This window comes from Thalassophryne amazonica, chromosome 8 (assembly GCF_902500255.1).
Source record: "Thalassophryne amazonica chromosome 8, fThaAma1.1, whole genome shotgun sequence".
Lineage (NCBI taxonomy): Eukaryota > Metazoa > Chordata > Actinopteri > Batrachoidiformes > Batrachoididae > Thalassophryne > Thalassophryne amazonica.
This window is the reverse complement of record NC_047110.1, coordinates 78,743,149-78,760,797: the sequence shown is the minus strand read 5'-3', so window position 1 is coordinate 78,760,797 and position 17,649 is coordinate 78,743,149. Positions and strand designations below refer to the sequence as shown.

At 38.4% G+C, this 17,649-nt stretch overlaps 1 protein-coding gene across 2 annotated transcripts in view; it reads right to left on the bottom strand.

Annotated features, from left to right (window-relative positions):
• Positions 1 to 7,476, bottom strand: part of kras (v-Ki-ras2 Kirsten rat sarcoma viral oncogene homolog) — a 38,280-nt gene extending 30,804 nt beyond the window's left edge. The window contains exon 1 of one of the 2 annotated variants that reach the window (XM_034176805.1): positions 7,211 to 7,476. The gene's annotated coding sequence lies outside the window, so the exon portion shown is untranslated. The remainder of the gene's footprint in view (positions 1 to 7,210) is intronic. The other variant, XM_034176806.1, reaches the window with a different exon arrangement.
• Positions 7,477 to 17,649: the final 10,173 nt, after the last annotated feature.

Genomic DNA, 17,649 nt, shown 5'->3' with positions numbered 1-17,649 from the left:
GTGAGTGCAGCATCCATTTAGGTGAGAAAAAACAAAACAACTTTCCTTATTCAAATTCATTCCAGTAGTATTCTGCTCTTACTAGGATGCAGCAGTTTTCTAGTTTGGCAGATAGTTCTGGAGGAAATCACTGAAGAAATTAACACACTGAAAATATGGTTTGACCGAAACAAACTGTCATTAAACTTAAATAAGACAGGGATGAAATGGAGGTGTAAGAGTCACTCTGTGTTATTTATGTATGTTAGTTGTTTTTATATTTTCTGTTGTGTTTCTATTCAGGTTCTTTTTGTCTCTTTCTCTAAAATTGTATATAATCAGCATTAGATTATTAATATATAAGCAAAAATAAATTTAAGAAATATTACAATTTGAAAACAAATGCACCCGAACGTGATGACAGCTGCAAATGCGTAATGCTAACTTTTAACATTGAAAATGCCATAGACACGCTAACGCGTTAGCATCGCTCCCGTTTTTAAGTTATAAAATACATCTATTAACTGTTTCAGAAGCCCATAACAGGTCAGTTTAACATAGAAAAGGTAAATAATACTCACAGATGTATGCTCTTTAGGGTTTTAGCGGGGGAAAATTAAGCGAAAGAAAGAAAGTATAAACGAAGCAACAGGTCGAAGCATTGCTTCAATCTGCGAACCATGCTTCGATTGGTTCAAGGTTCAGAGCAAAGCCGCGCTGCAGAAAAGTTGATCACGGACCCGCTGCAGGGTCTGTAATCAATGTAGAGAAATTATCATTTTCCTGACAAACACCCCCAAAACAACGGCCACTCTGAAGGACCGATAACAGAATCGTTAAGCACAACGCTTATTGATGTCGGTGGATCGAATCATTTCTTAACGATACCCGAAAGGAACCGGTTCTCGATACCCATCCCTAGTTGTGACCGGGGCTTTAAAGACATCAAGAGACTTATCCTTACCTGAACCGATAACATTACTGACAATGTCACAGACTTTTTCAGGAACACCTGAAAGGTGTCTGTTATACGTTTGTCATAAATCCTGACAGCTTTGTTCCATCTTAATGCACCGGAAGTGCCTCTGACTGACCAATGGTGGTACAAAGATGCTCACTTGTTCAGTGTTTCTAGCAGCTTATAGGACTCCAGCAAAGGGTTACAGCTAAGTTGAGGTGGCCACAACAAGGTGATCTGTAGGCACCAAAAATCCCACATAGGTGATCCGCCCGTGGCCAATATGCTGCAAGGCTTCACAAATGCAGCATTAGTTAACAGGTCCACCTTTTAGTTGAAAATGCTACAAAAAGTGATCAGTAACACCACTGCTAACATCTCTGTGCATGTTCTGTACCCATCACCGGCTAGCTAGTAGGTATCAACATCTCAGGGCGATTCAAGTATGGGTTTACCAAGCCTACTCAAACTGCTAACGTAAGTACACAACTTGAACTACAAATATGACCTCTAAAAGACGAGATGTTCTTCAGTGTGTTACGGCAGTTTCCTCAATTAGATGAGAAGTCTATCATATTCTTCCCATCAAGAAACACCACATCACAACAGAGCTAGAAAGCAGAAGTTCAAGATTTCATGAGAATGGATGCAATTTCAGCCGCTTGATACAAATATACACTACTAGCATTTGTTTATCATAGCCACGTATGGTCTCTCAACAAGGAATCTCTAAATCGTGTTTTTTGTTTTGTTTTTTTCCCCCTCTTCAAAATACCCTAACTGCAGCTACAGACTATGCTTTTCCATTCTTTGTGGGATGAATTTTATCTGGGACAAAAACATTGCACCTGAATTCAAAGCTGGCAGTGCAGCAGTCGCGCATGCATGTATTTATGCCAAGGTGCCAGTGACTTTTACTCCAAACTATCTTCTCTGCCAATTATACAGTAAGCAGTCAGTTTCTGCTTTTCTTACGTGCGTTTTTGTTTGCTCGCCTTAATTGGCTCAAATAACTGCCGTCCAGCCAACAACACCTCTCTGAAAGCCCATGTCATGTGTCACACATGGCATTTATAATAAATATACATATAGACTCACCATCATAATTTTTTTGTCAGATTTTTAAAATCCGGTTCCTGTGGGCCACTTTGCTCCATGTGTCATTCTTTTAACCAGACAGCAGTCATGTGACTTTTTTGTATCGATAGTTTTTCATGTCTGGAAGTTCTTTCCCAGGCATAGAAACTCCAATAAAAGGAGTTAATTACTTGATGTTGCCAGGATGATGTTAAAATTGTAGACCCCTTTTTGAGGGTCTATTTGTGAAAAATATGGACCTGGCATACTTGACGCAACTCGCATGTCTGTAACACTTTGGTGGTTGTGACAAACGGGGGAACATACATAATTCAACTTTGAAAAGAATTAGTTAATAAGTAATCATGTCTACCAATGATCGCCGAACATGCACTAAGCCACATGGGTTTGTTTGTATCCAGCCCCCTAAACCAGAAGCAATGCAAGTACAAGAGTTTCAAGAGAAACAATGCTTTCAGTCCATGGCTAGACAGCTTGTAGCTATATCATCCAAAAATACTAATAACTTCAACTTAAATAAAACCATGTATTTTATTACATTAAAACTTTTCATTTATTGAAGTGTCACAATTAAGAAAAGACAAGAGCCTACATAAAATTTTGGTTATGAATTGCTTTTTCATAACTTTATATTTGGCCACCAAATTCAAGGTCTGGTGTCCTGCTGTAATTTATTATTTAATACTGAATGAATGAATTTATTTATTGGGCACACAGATGAACAACAACAAAGACAACCAGGACTGCAAGCAGTCATATACGGGCCCTGTTCTGCGTGAACGCCTACCCAGGCCAGCGCGTCCCCTTGTGACCAGATGTGGGCATGTGCGTATAGGGGCAACAAAACTTAAAAAAAAAAAAAAAAAAAAAAACGTACAATGAACCTGTGTGGCTGAAAGGGTGAAGGCATAAGCAAAGCTTGTAAATACCCTACCGTTACACCATAAAAAATAAAGAATGTACACATATATAAATATATGTACTCAACAACAATACAAAATAAATGTGCACGAACAATGTAACTTAATCAATGCACTACAATTTCAAGACAACCAAATAAGCACAATCCCAAGAACAATGACAAAATTGGTAAATCTAATTCTTCAAACTATAACGGGTAAATATATTATTTTTGTAAAGGCTTTTAAAGCCAACTAAGGTGCCAAGTAATTTAATGTTATCAGGACAATTATTCCAAATATTAACACAATGAAATTTTACAGTAGTTCAGATCTTTAATTTCTCAAACAATAATGTTCCTCTTAAACTGTAGCTGGAGTCCCTCATTTGAAACAGATCCTGGACATGTTGAGGCAAAAGTTTATTTTTAACTTCATGCATAAATTGTATTGCGATGTAATCAACCAAGCCCTAGAATTTTAAAATTTGTAAACAAACAAATGATGCATTTGTTGGCTCACAATATGGTTTATTGCCGATCATTTTTATAGCTTTCTTTTGCAACAGAAATACTGGATTAGTATTAGTTCTATATGCATTTCCCCAAACCTCAACACAATATGTCATATATGGAACAAGTAATGTATGATATAAAATGGTTAATAAATGTTGGGAGAGGAAGTCTTGTGCTTTTGACATTTTAGATTTAACATAATTAATATGCGTTTTCCAGATTAATTTATCATCACTATAAATGCAAAGAAATTTTGTATCTGTTACAATTTCAATATTATGTAATGATAAATTTCTGTTTAAGTTCCTGGACATATTCCCAAATATGATACACTTAGTTTTACCAAAATAGAGCAATAATTTGTTTGAATCGAACCATTGTTTAAATTTCTGTAATTCATTCTCCATCATGTCCCAAATGATCCCCACTACAAAACACAGTCGTATCATCAGCATATAAAATACAACTTGCGGACTTGGAAACCAAACGTATATCATTATTAATATACAAAAGAAACAGCAATGCCCAAGGACTGAACCCTGGGGCACCCCACAAGTAATCTTCAAGAATTCAGAATTTGTCCCACTGATGTGGACACACTGATACCTATTGTGTAGGTAGCTCATTATCCAATCATGTGTCATTCCCCTGATACCATACTTCTGCAATTTGTCCAACAGCAAAGTATGATCTATAGTATCAAATGCTTTCTGTAAATAAAAAAAAAAATAAAAAAAACACTACAGTATATTGCTTATTTTCAATCACGTTGAAAATTTGTTCAACAAAATCCATTACAGCCAATGAAGTAGTGGGATTATTTCTAAAACTGTATTGCTGCTCACTAAGGATATGATGTTTAGTTAAGAAATCATTTATCCTCATTACAAATACCTTTTCCAAAATTTTAGAAAATTGTGGTAAGAGGGAGATTGGCCTATAATTTGAAAAAACATGTTTGTCACCAGATTTGAACAATGGCATCACTTTAGCTATTTCCATTTTATTAAGAAATTTCCCAGTTATTAATGACAAATTACAGATATACGTTAAAGGCTTAACAATACAATGAATATTTTTAACCAAAACATATCAAAATTGTCACTATCAGTTGATTTTTTTCCCCTTAAGTTTATGAACTACATCAATAATTTCCTTTTCATCCGTCCTTTTAATGAACATTGAATCCAGAACTGTATTAATTGTTTTGCTGTAATCCAAAGAGCATGTTTTAGAAGATAAGCTAAGTTATTTTAACCCACGTTAACAAAATAAATGATCTGCTACAGCATTGTTTTCATTAACAATTTTGACAGATACGGCAAACACGCACCTAGCGCTATTTGACCGGATCTCCTCGCTGATCGGCTAGTTCAAATGACGTCACCGAAGAGTTTATTTCAACATGGCGGTGCCTTCGGCATCGAGTGTTGGTGCTAATTTTTCATCTTTTAATGCTGTTTTGGGTGCCATAAAGTCAGAGGGATTCTATGCCGTTTTGGGTGTCATAAAGTCATTTGAATTGGAACAGAAAATCGCCTACTGGCGGAGGGATTCTCAGACGCTAAAAGCAGCTCAAAAATGTGGCATAGTCGTGCCTGAAATTATTTCCACCGGCCGTTTTGGGTGCCATAAAGTTGTTTGAATCTGAACAGAAAATCACCAACTGACGGAGGGATTCAATGCCGTTTTGCGTGCTATTGCTAAAAGCAGCTCAAAAACATGGCATAGCCGTGCCCGAAAATATTTCTACCGCATGGCGAAAATTATTTCCACCGGCGCCTTTCTCCACGTGGCGGAATTAATTTCGGGCACGGTGGAAATAACTTTTGCAGTCTTGGTAATTTTCTGTGTTGGGCAGGGATGATAAACAACTTATTTTTTTATTTGGCCTTAAGTGGCCTCATTTTGTGTAGCTAGCATGATAAAACATTCAAAATGCCATGGTACCTGCAAATTCAAGGCAGAATAAAAGCGAAAATATAGAAGTCCACGTCGGCACGTGTGTTTATCCTGTTTTTTCTCTGTCAGTGTCATGCATGTCTGCAAAACCTTCGATCAGTCCACCCCTGAAAATAGTGAAGGGTAAAATATGCCAATTTTCAATAATGAAAATCACCAATATCGAGCTACTATCATGAATGTGAATCACTTTTAAGTTCCCACCAGCCCGTGGCCGTTCCGTTCCGTCGTTGAAGAAATTTAGACAGCCTGCAAAACAACGCAACCCGCCGTTTTGCTGGTGCCGCGTACGGCGAAATATTGTCCAGTTCAACTTTGCCGAGGGCACCGCCATGTTGAAATAAACTCTTCGATGGCATCATTTGCACTAGCCAATCAGCGAGGAGATCCAGTCAAATAGCGCTAAGTGCGTGTTTGCTGTATCCGGCAAAATATCTACTGCCTTTATTTTTTTCCAATAAATCACTATAGCACTGCCTTTTACAAGATCGCATAATGTTAGTTTGTTTTTATGTCATATCTTCTCTCAGCTTCATTTGTTCTAAATTTTAAAAACTGCTTGTACCAAAAAAGTTCTTTTTACATGCATTATGAAGTCCCTTAGTGATCCAAGGTTTATCAATGTTTTGCTTATTTCCAACTTTTGACACAAAAGGGCAATGTTTATCATAGAAATTGGAAATAGAAATGAATGATTTGTATGATTGATCTATAGCCTCAATATAAATGTCACTCCAGTTTTGATGTATTAAATACATTCTAAGATTTCCACAGTTTCCTTTGTTGTTTTCCTTGTGATGTTTGTAATGTTAATATGGTCGTTTGTCAACTAATGAATTGAAAGCAACAAAAATAGGGAAATGGTCACTGACATCACTCAGTGAGTGCAGTGAGCAGTCAGCCCATTATATTTCCCAGGGTAATATTTGTCAATAAGTGTTGATGTATTCCTAGTTATCCTAGTTGGATGAGTAATCACTGGATAAAATCCCATACAAAACACAGAATTTATCAATTCAGCTACTAAAAATTAAACTGAACTTAAAAGTTTCGTGTACACATATCTTATTTATTAATACCATAAAAGATGTGTTCAAAAACTGTTAAAAAGAAAGCTAAAATAGTTTTCTGGACTATATGTTTGTGCATGTCATTGTTTTTCAGTTAACAGTTAACCCAAATCAATACTTCACATAACTGCCATCAGTTATTATTATTACTACAACAAACCCATAATATTTCTATGCTAAAACAAGTTCTTAGTTTTTATTATTACTTGCATTCAGCATTAAAATTAGGCTTTTAAAAACAAAAGAAATACAACTTACATTCGCTGATAGAAAAGTTGCCAGGTTGGTCCACTACAAACCTCCATTAACATTACGGCTGGTTTTGCTAGCATAGCATTGGAGCTCGCCGATAAGGCAATAAAAACTGTTATAGAGCTTTGTGAGTTTACCTAAAATGACTTACACAAGTAATTAATTAAAACAACGACTGCCGCCGCCATGTGCCGAACACAGCCCAATATAATTCATTCAAAATTGGGAAGAGTGCAGATTCGTTAAGCCGCCATTGACAAGCTAGCTCAAAACTCTACATCGCAGAGCGAGACATTAGCTTTACAACTGGGCGTAGTTTGCACGAACACCGAAACAAACGTTAAAATACTTACTAAGCGGTGACACTTACCTTCCCACAAAGTCACACAGAACATAGTGCCCGTTCCGTGGACACGAACACGCGTGTACCGAACGGGGCTTTTTGTGTGCGTGCGTGTATGGATGTGTGTGTGTTACCTTTTAGCAAGTGTGTGCGGAGTTCCGCGTCCGAAGTAGTGGCCAAGTCAAGCTGATATTCTTCTTGTTTCACACGATCTCCGCATTTCCTACTTCACACCGAAACGACCGCATTTAATTCTTAGTCTACCTCGTTGCAGAAGCGAGCGGAAACATGCGAAAAGCGATCAAATTAATCGATTGAACTTTCCATTTGATCGCGCGTCCAGCAGGCCTCCGCCGCCCAGGTTGGCCTCCTTTAGAGAATGATGGGCGGATACCGGGACGCACTTTACCCACAAACCATCTGGATCTGGGACATACCACTTATCTCTGTGGCGTAATACGCTTTATTTTCTCCATTATAACGTCCACATTATGCTTTATTTATGTTATTTTACAATATTTAAGTGAGTTCATAAGAGCTTTTATTGTCATATGTGTATGTATGCGAAATATTTCTAGATTTTTACACGGAGTCTCTTCTGAAACCAGCTAAAATGACTGGCATTTGCAAATGTTATTAATAACAGTGTAACTATGTAGGTCACATAGTATCAGTTTAATCTCACGATCCCACGCTACACCGTCAACAAATTCTAGGGGGCGACTCCACTATATAAAGGCTCTAAATATAACCACGCCGCGTGCGGAGGGACGTCATTCACACACAGCAACATGATTCGGCAACGCCCTGTCAGTCTTCATACGGGTTCATGAGACTCCGTTCTGCACAATGTATGCGCATACGTCAAAAGGCGAGATTTGAAACAAAGAGCACACCTTAAAAAGTTTTCAGAGCAGTCGGCGCACAAACACAACAAATTCACGCACACGTTGATGCCGCAAATTATTCCTTCATGAAAGCACGCTTCTCGTTGCTCTTTCACCAGCATGTTCAGATCTCTTCATCACATGTTTAAATCATGACTGATAAGATTTCACTTCGCAGTTTTTAAAATAATGTTGAAAATGAAAATTCTTTCTTAAATTACACACCGCTGCTAATGTTCAGATAATTAAATTGTAACATGACTTTTACTGACTTTTACTTTTGTTCAAACTTTTTCATATACAACAGAGCCGCAGGCATTTCTTCTTTTTCACAGTCTGGCTTATAATGAATGACAGTGCTGTCAGTGCATATTTGTATTTTCACATTTTACATATTTTATTAATTTCTGGGCAATCTGTAACAAATATGTCAGTCACAAGGGGGCAGTAAACTTCCATTCACTAACAATCAATTGATTTTTGACTAAAGATTGGTGTGCCTCATTATTATTATTATCACTCACTCATCTTCAACCATTTAACTCCAATTAAGGGTCGCAGGGGGCTGGAGTCTATCCCAGCAGTCATTATTATTATTATTATTATTATTATTATTATTTGTTTGTCTAATTTTGGTAAAGTGATGCAAATTATTGGTTGAGTTAAGAGGGTTTTAAAAGGAATAGTTTGCAACATGAGTCATGCTTAGTTATCATATTCCGGGTTAAGATATGTCATATGCCTTCCCACTGTCGCCAAGTGCGTGCTCATAGGGGGTCGTTTTGACCGTTGGGGTTTTTCTGTAATTATTGTATGGCTTTTGCCTTACAATATAAAGCGCCTTGGGGCAACTGTTTGTTGTGATTTGGCGCTATATAAATAAAATTGATTTGATTTGATATGTCATAGAATTCAATGGACGTCGACATTGTTTGAACTTTATGTTGCAGACCAAACATTCAACAAAGTCAAAACTATTCCATTTATTAATCCTATTAGCTCAATCAATAATTTGCACCACGTTTTACCAAAACTGGAGCAACTTTAACTTTTCACCCCTGTACAAACTGAAATTCAACTTTGTCACCATTTTTGCTGTTTTTACCCCATAACTCTATAACAGTCACTCACAGACAGTCCAAACTATACCTTTTTGGAATCTCTATGCTCAGACAAATAATGTGGTGGAGCTTTCAATATAACTGGAGCATCTTTTAATTTTGACCCCTGTGTAATTCTTCAATTGATCCCTACCTGGCTGCCTATTGAAATTTCAAATGGCCAATAAGTTTTTTCAAAGAGTAATGTCTAAGGAGCATTTGTCCTGAATTTGTTGCTTCTATCACTATTTGCAGGATTGTTTAATTTATCTGCTGCACTATACTTAAGATCAGCTGGCATGTTTCTATATTCTGCAGTCTATGATGTTGGCATTGTCTACTATGATTGTCTTATTTTTTTTTTAACACAATTGGTCTTTTTTTTTTTCTTAAATGCTGCGTTTTAAATTGTGTTTTTTTTTTTTCCTTAATCATTTTATCACATGATACACTTTATATTTGTGTGAAGGTGCTGTACAAATGTAAGCTCTTTTGGCTTGTCCTTTTTTTTTTTTTACACTCGATGCCCTTCTTGATGCAACTCCGCCCACATTACATGGAAAATGGACATGATTGGTCTTAAACTAGGAACCACTGAAAGGGCAACACAAATAAATTATTATTATTAGATATTTTCACATCTTGTGAACTGTTCAAGACAGTCCTTTAATAAATGTAAACAAAAGTAAGTTTTTATTAAAAATGAGTTTTTGTTCCTTTTATAAAACTTTTGACAGTTTGCAAACAGTTATGTTTTTTAAAAATCCATATTATATATATATATATATATATATATATATATATATATATATATATATATATATATATATATATATATATATATATACTGAATCCTCATGACATGGGGAACAAACTGGTACCATTTTTTAAAAAGTTGAACTGAAACTTACCCCCAAAATAGCCATTTATGTAAGACCATACAGTGTTGTACCATGTGGTTTTCATGCTGCCATTTCTGTCTGTCTTTCTGTCTGTCCGGGATAAACTCCCAAACTATAATATGTAGCCCTAAAAACTATATATATTCTGAATCCTCATGAGATGGGGAACAAACTGGTACCATTTTTTAAAAAGAACTGAAACTTACCCCCAAAATAGCCATTTATGTAAGACCATACAGTGTTGTACCATGTGGTTTTCATGCTGCCATTTCTGTCTGTCTTTCTGTCTGTCCGGGATAAACTCCCAAACTATAATATGTAGCCCTAAAAACTATATATATTCTGAATCCTCATGAGATGGGGAACAAACTGGTACCATTTTTTAAAAAGTTGAACTGAAAATTACCCCAAAATAGCCGGCTGTGGGTATGACCAGGCAGATTCAAATTTCCAGCCCTGTATATGTGTTGGCCATCTCTGTTTATTTAATCCCTTTTCTACAGCACACTCAGCACAGCACAGCCACAGCACACTCAGCAAAACAACAACATGCTTAAGCTGAGGCTGTGGGTATGACCAGGCAGATTCAAATTTCCAGCCCTGTATATGTGTTGGCCATCTCTGTTTATTTAATCCCTTTTCTACAGCACACTCAGCACAGCACAGCCACAGCACACTCAGCAAAACAACAACATGCTTAAGCTGAGGCTGTGGGTATGACCAGGCAGATTCAAATTTCCTGTATATGTGTTGGCCATCTCTGTTTATTTAATCCCTTTCTTCAGCTACTTTATGTTCTCGACTGTTAAGCACCTGACTGTCCTGTACAACCCAGTTTGCCTTCCTGTCTGAATACATTCATTTTATGTTTGTAACATTGCAATGTAAAAACAGTGAAATACACCACTACCTCAGTTTTGATTCATTGATATTTACATTTACTGTTACCTACCTTTGTGTGTAATTTCATTATAAATTTGATTGCAAAACAAAGTCTGCATGAAGGACTTCAAATGTGTTTGTCTTTTAACCAAGTATTTCTACTTAGTTTGGGGAGTCCACCTCTTAGTTCTGCTGGACAAACTTTAGCCCATTAACTATTATATTTATAAGACATCAGCATTACAAAAACAAAAGTTGAGCAATTGTTTTGATTAAAATGATTGGCATTTAGCTTATGTCTAAAACAGGTTAACCCAGGCAGCGCCGGGTACCCCAGCTAGTCTATATATATATATATATCCCTCTTTGTCCTCCTCAACAATTGCTGCTGCCTCTATAGCTGCTGCCTGTATGTGTCCTGCTGCTTTTTTCCTTGTACACAACCACTGATCCATGACATCATCTGCAGTGAGAATGGTATGAAGTCTTCTTCTTTAACTTCTTGGAGAATTGTGTGTGGACTTCATATGTTCTAAAAATGTTGCAACTCCGCCCTCATACCCTGATGGTGGTACTGCCAGTCCTGCAAGTTGGCATCTGGACTTGTCTGCAGCATCAAGGAACTACAAAAACTAAATGGTAAAAACACAGTTGTGTAAAATTATTCAGGCATCAACACAAAATAAATAAAAGTTTCCACAACTGCACTGTGACATATTTCAATTTGTCAAATGAAATGAATTTATTGTAATATTTACCTTAGTAAAATATTGGTACCTTGGTAAACACTCAAAGACAATGCCAACTTAGATGTTAGGCCATGCTCCTCTGCCATCTTTGTTATCTCTACCCTCTTCCACTCTATATGATGGTACCTGGGGTCGCGTCTGTTGTAGAGATATGCTGCTCCCTGCCACCACTCTGTTAACTCAGTCGTGGTTTGCTCCAGAAGTATAACTGGGGGCCTTCTCTTTCTTGTTTTTTTTTTTTTTTCTGCCACATTCCTGCTCATCTTGAGCCCCCTGATCCTGTGTACCCTCTTTCTGTACCCCTTCCCTGGGTTGCAGTCTTCCTGACTCCTGCTTTCCCTCTGGCCATGCTTGTCGTTGTGTCATTTGTGCGAGAGCGTGAGTGGTCCGTCGCAAAATGGTGGCAGAGGGAGGCAGAACAGGCTTATATAGAGGTGGGCCACATTATGGTCACGTGTTGTTTCAGTATCAGCCGGACTAACGAGGCTCATCATGGCGCCTACGTGGCTCCATACAAGGCTCCGTGTGGCCAAGGGCGTAGGTTTGGTCTCAGCTTTGGTAGGGACAATACCACACACCCCACCCGGCCCCCCTGCTCACCACCATCACCCCCTAACCCACTCATACCATTAGACGCACAAGTACAGCATAATACATAACATATGACAACATAATGCTGAATAATTTAACACTTTATTTACAATATTAAGTGTGTAGTCAAACAAACAAATAGCTTAAATAACAAAATTGCACCCAAAATCACGAATCTATTCTATAGGCCTACACCTGAGAGAACAAGACAACAACAAAAAATACTTGTGGAGCTAACAAAAAAAAAAAGTTTTTGCAAACAAGATGTATAATCTATTCTCTTCATCAATAATGCAGTTGTAGGTATCTGGCAACCTAATTTGCCAAAAAAAAAAAAGGGATTTCCAATGATATATATATGGTGTATTACGGTAAACGTAAGCCTGTGATGTCATAACGCAGAGGAAAAACACGGAAGTTTCACACTAGTGCGCCGCTGATTCTCATTACCGTAAGTTCTCATGTAAGCCCTCACTCTGAAAAATTTCAACACTGACAGCAAGCCAAGAACCCGTGTTTTCCAACAGTGTGCTATATGTTGCATATATTACGGTAAAGCGCGTTCGGTGACTTTTGAAACGAGGGAAAAGTATGAAAAAGAGCGCAAAACTGACAGAAAAGTACAGAGACAGACAGCAAACATAAATGTAGTATTGTTTGAGGAAAAGGCAGGGTGTTAGTGTCATTTGTGAAGGTGTGTGTGCGTGTTTGTGTGGGTGTGCAGTTTGTTTTAAGTGTGGCGCACAGCATTGTTCGCAACCCCTACCCCCCCCCGCCCTTCTTGTTTTTCTGCACCGGAGCAGTGTTGCCAGATATGAAATATGAAACTATCGTACCAAAACCTCAAAATTATCGTATTTTGTGAGAAATTATCGTACACAAACAAAACGCATACAACGTAGCTATTTTAGCGGTTTTTTTTAATTTACAAAGAATTTTATGTCACATTTTTAAACAGTAATTATAGTAATGGGGAAACTATGGCACAAAAAGAACGCAAATGCACTACCAGACTGTGAAGTAACACAAACGTGTTAATTACCAGACTAGAAAGAGTCGAATTCAACCTCGAGGTCGCTGTCGTCATCCGATGCCATGGCCACTTGTGCAGATTTTGTTGAACAGAAAAAATGTTGACACCTCCATAAGGAACTTGAACTTTTTTTTTAATTTTTCTTGTATATCTCTTTGCTCTTGTATTTTGTTCGTTTGTTATTGCATTTGTTGAAATACAGTTTTGAAAAAAAAAAAGATGTTGGTTGGGTAATCTTCCTGTCCTGTCCTGCAGAGATTGGATGGGAACTCATTCAAATGACTGTCCCGGCAGCCCAAAGCCAGCAGCAGCCCTGTGTGTGGTGTGTCTTTGATGCCGCCTGAGTGCAACGCCTGCAAAATGATTCTTGGGTGTCAGAGAGAGATGCGTGTTTGGGCAACCAACAGAAATTATCGTACATATTTGGGTTTTTTCCCATTATTGATCGTACATCGTACAGAGGGCAAAACTATCGTACAAATACGATAATTATCGTACATCTGGCAACACTGCACCGGAGCCACCCATCCTCTGCGCTCCGGGACCTCCCACTTTACAAATGAAGCACTGCCTGCCACGAGATGCGCTTTGTTTACATCCATGTGAGAAGAACGTGAGCCAATGAAATTGCAACATGGGTAACCCTGTCATTCTGGCACGTTGAAAACACAAAACGTGACGACTAAAATTATAGTATCGAGTTCGAAAAAAAATAGTGAATGATTTTGTTATATAAACAAAAATGCTAAATATTTGTAGGGACTATTTTGCCATCCCAAAATATTGGTTGTGACTTGTCCCTATGGTCCATATGCAAACCTACGCCCCTGCGTGTGGCACAAGGTGGCCAATACGACACGCCTACGGGGATACCCATGTATATGATTGACAGCTGCAATACGTGGCTCATTCCTGGCCTATACGAGGCTTGAACACAGCGCATACGAGACACAGCGAGGTATATTAGTCCTCGTAGCCACTAGGTAAGTCGGATAATGGGCCTGTAACAGCCCCGCACTCACCAGTAACATGCCTCTAACATCCTTGCTTCTCCACGTAGTACCCTGTACACAAATTGCCCCACGCTATTTTTCCTAAACTTCACAAAATTAGCGCCACGCTCTGAGATGAGCCTCATCAACGGAATATTCTGTTTCTAAAAAAGAGCCTCTAAGAGCCATTATATAACAGCTGATCCTTGTCATTTGATTGGTGCTTTGTATGTCACATGACATGGATTATTCGTTCCATTTAGTGTGCAGTTTGGTTCCATACGTTTTGTACCATTGCAGGCTGCGAACCCCTCCCACACACACATTAGTGGGGGCTGCGTTTAGCCAAACATGGAAGGGTTTGTTTTGCTGATGTAAACGAGCTAATTGACTATACTAATTCTTCTAACACACACACAAAACAAATCCACTACACTGTAAGCCATCTGGAGGCATGAAGAGCTGTTAAGAGGATGAAGTTTAAAGACTTGATTTTTCACTGGAGTGAGGAAGTACACAAAGTCTCTTTTTTTGGAAGTACATGAATAGAATAGAATAGAAACTTCATTGTCATTGCACATACATATATACAACAAAATTTGTCCTCTGCATTTAACCCATCCTAATTACAGTTAGACACAATCTAACCACTAGGAGCAGTGGGCAGCCACAGTCCAGTGCCCGGGGACCAACTCCAGATGTAGACACTGCCTTGGTCAGGGGCAGAGAAGAAGCAGACCCTAAATAAGCATGTTTTTGATTGTGGGAGGAAACCGGAGTGCCCAGAGGAAACCCACGCAGACACGGGGAGAACATTCAAACTCCACACCGAAAGGCCGGGAATCTATCCCACGACCCTCCACCACGACCACCAGTGCTAACCACTAAGCCACCGTGCCGGCCAATGAAGTCAGTGCACAGCATCACGGACTACATCATCAGAATTATTTTTGGACCCCTATTTAAAGTTCGTGTTGGAAGTAGGAAGGTGCCAGTCCATGAACAATTTTATAAACCAACAATAAAACTTTAAAATCCAATCTGGCAGAAACCGGTAGCCAATGAAGGGATGCCAGAATGGGAGTAATGTGGTCAAACCTTCTACTTTGTGTCAAAATTCTGGCAGCAGCATTCTGCACCAACTGAAGTCCTCGAATGCTAGACTGCGGCAGAGCAGAAAATAAAGCATTACAATAATCCAATCTAGAAGAGACAAATGCGTGAATCAGAGTCTCAGCATCAGCCATAGACAGGATGGGGCGAATCTTTGCTATATTTCTCAGATGAAAGAAAGCAGTCCTCGTAATGTCCCTAATGTGGAGGTCAAAGGACAACGTAGGATCAAAGATTACCCCAAGGTTCCTCACTTTGTCAGTATGATGTATAACACATGAACCTAGGCTAAGCGCCAGCTGATCAAATTGGTGCCGATGTCTTGCTGGGCCAAGAACCATCATTTCAGTCTTATCAGAGTTCAAAAGTAGAAAGTGGCTAGACATCCAACTTCTCACTGCTGCAAGACAGTCCTGTAAAGATTTTATGTGGACAGGATTTCCAGCAGCTATCGGCATATACAACTGAGTATCATCAGCATAACAATGAAAAGCAACCCCGAAATGCTGCAAAATGTTCCCAAGGGGTGCCATATACAGGGAAAAAAGCAAGGGACCCAGAACGGATCCCTGCGGAACCCCGAACTTCATGCCCTTAAAGTCAGAGGTAGTGTCATTGCACAAAACACAATGGGAACGACCAGACAGATAAGACGTCAGCCACACAAAAGCAGTTCCAGTAATCCCGAAACAGTTTTCTAGCCTATCAAGTAGAATATGATGATCAACTGTGTCAAACACAGCATTGAGATCCAACAACACCAATGCTGTAGTAGTATCCGAGTCCATTGCTCGCAGAAGATCATTAACTACTTTAATAAGTGCTGTTTCTGTGGAGTGATGTGTTCTAAAAGCAGACTGCAGTGGCTCAAAAAGGTCATTCTCAGTAAGACAGTCCACAAGCTGCCGTGAAACCACCTTTTCCAGAATTTTAGAGCAGAATGATAGATTTGATATCGGCCTATAATTTTTCAATTAATTTAATTCAGTAAAAACTGGAACGTTCCAGCTTTTACCTCATGAAATGTTCATACCATTGAACTCATAGACATTCATTATTAGTATACTATTCTACAAAAAAACAAAAAAAAAAAAACAAAAAAAAAACAAAAACATGGTACTTGGCTCATTGTTCATTATATGGTCTGACCAGGGATCACCCCCAGCCATTTTAAGCATTTTTCTTTATTGGTCTCTCACATGAGCTTGCTGAAATATTTCAGAAAAAGGAAGGAGGATGGCGAGAAGAATCCAACAGACTTTCCCTACTACTACTACTACTACTACTACTACTACTACTATTACTACTACTACTTCTTCTTCTCCTTCCAAAACAAAAGAAACACACTATTTATCCATCCAGGGAACTGCTTAGAAAAAGATTTAATATTGAACAAAACAACTGTATATTCTGTGATAACGACATTGAAACAACCGAACATTTATTTTACCAGTGCATATATTCCAGGACATTTTGGGACAACTTGTGGAACTGGCTATCTTCAAGAATCCAGCTACAAAGTGATTTGAAATGGGATGATATTGTTTTTGGCATCTCTTCAAGAGACACTGAAACAAGAATTGTGCTGAACAATACCTTACTACTAGTGAAATATTTTATACATACATCTAAATGTAAGAAAGTAAAGCCCATTTTCAGTTTTTAAAAAACAAATGCAAGATAACTATGTAAAATCCCTGAAACAGAAAGCCATAGAAGATCTACAACTTTTTGCTGACCTCTAATGTTTGTATATGGATGCATATTTTTTTGTGTGTGTGAAGGATGTATCCCCCCTTTTCTCTCTCTCTCTCTCTCTCTTCTTTTCTTCTTTTAAGTTACCAGTGCCTTGTAAACCGCACTATAATGTTTCAAATTGTTAAATGCCAAGATGTTTGTACGTTTAATTCTTAAATAAAAAAACTACTACTACTACTACTACTACTACTACTACTACTACTACTACTACTACTACTACTACTACTACTACTACTACTACTTCTTCTTCTTCTTTAATTAATGGATGGTCGCAACCAACTTAATAGGTGCATACTGCCACCTACTGTACCGGAGTGTGCATCCACAGCGTGTGTAATAAACGAGAAGTTTTTTTTCCTCATTCTTCTTCTTCTTTTTCTTTTAATTAGGGTTAGCAAAAATTTTCGGCGCAGAGTCACACTCCAGCCAAATAACTGGGCTCCACAGACTACAAGTGTTGTGAACAACTTTGTGCCCTGTGCTCTCAGGTAGCGGCTCCGCCCCCTCTGTGAGTGTAGTGCAGCTTTAAAGGGTCCACAATGCTTTGCGGTGTTTCAGACCCAGTT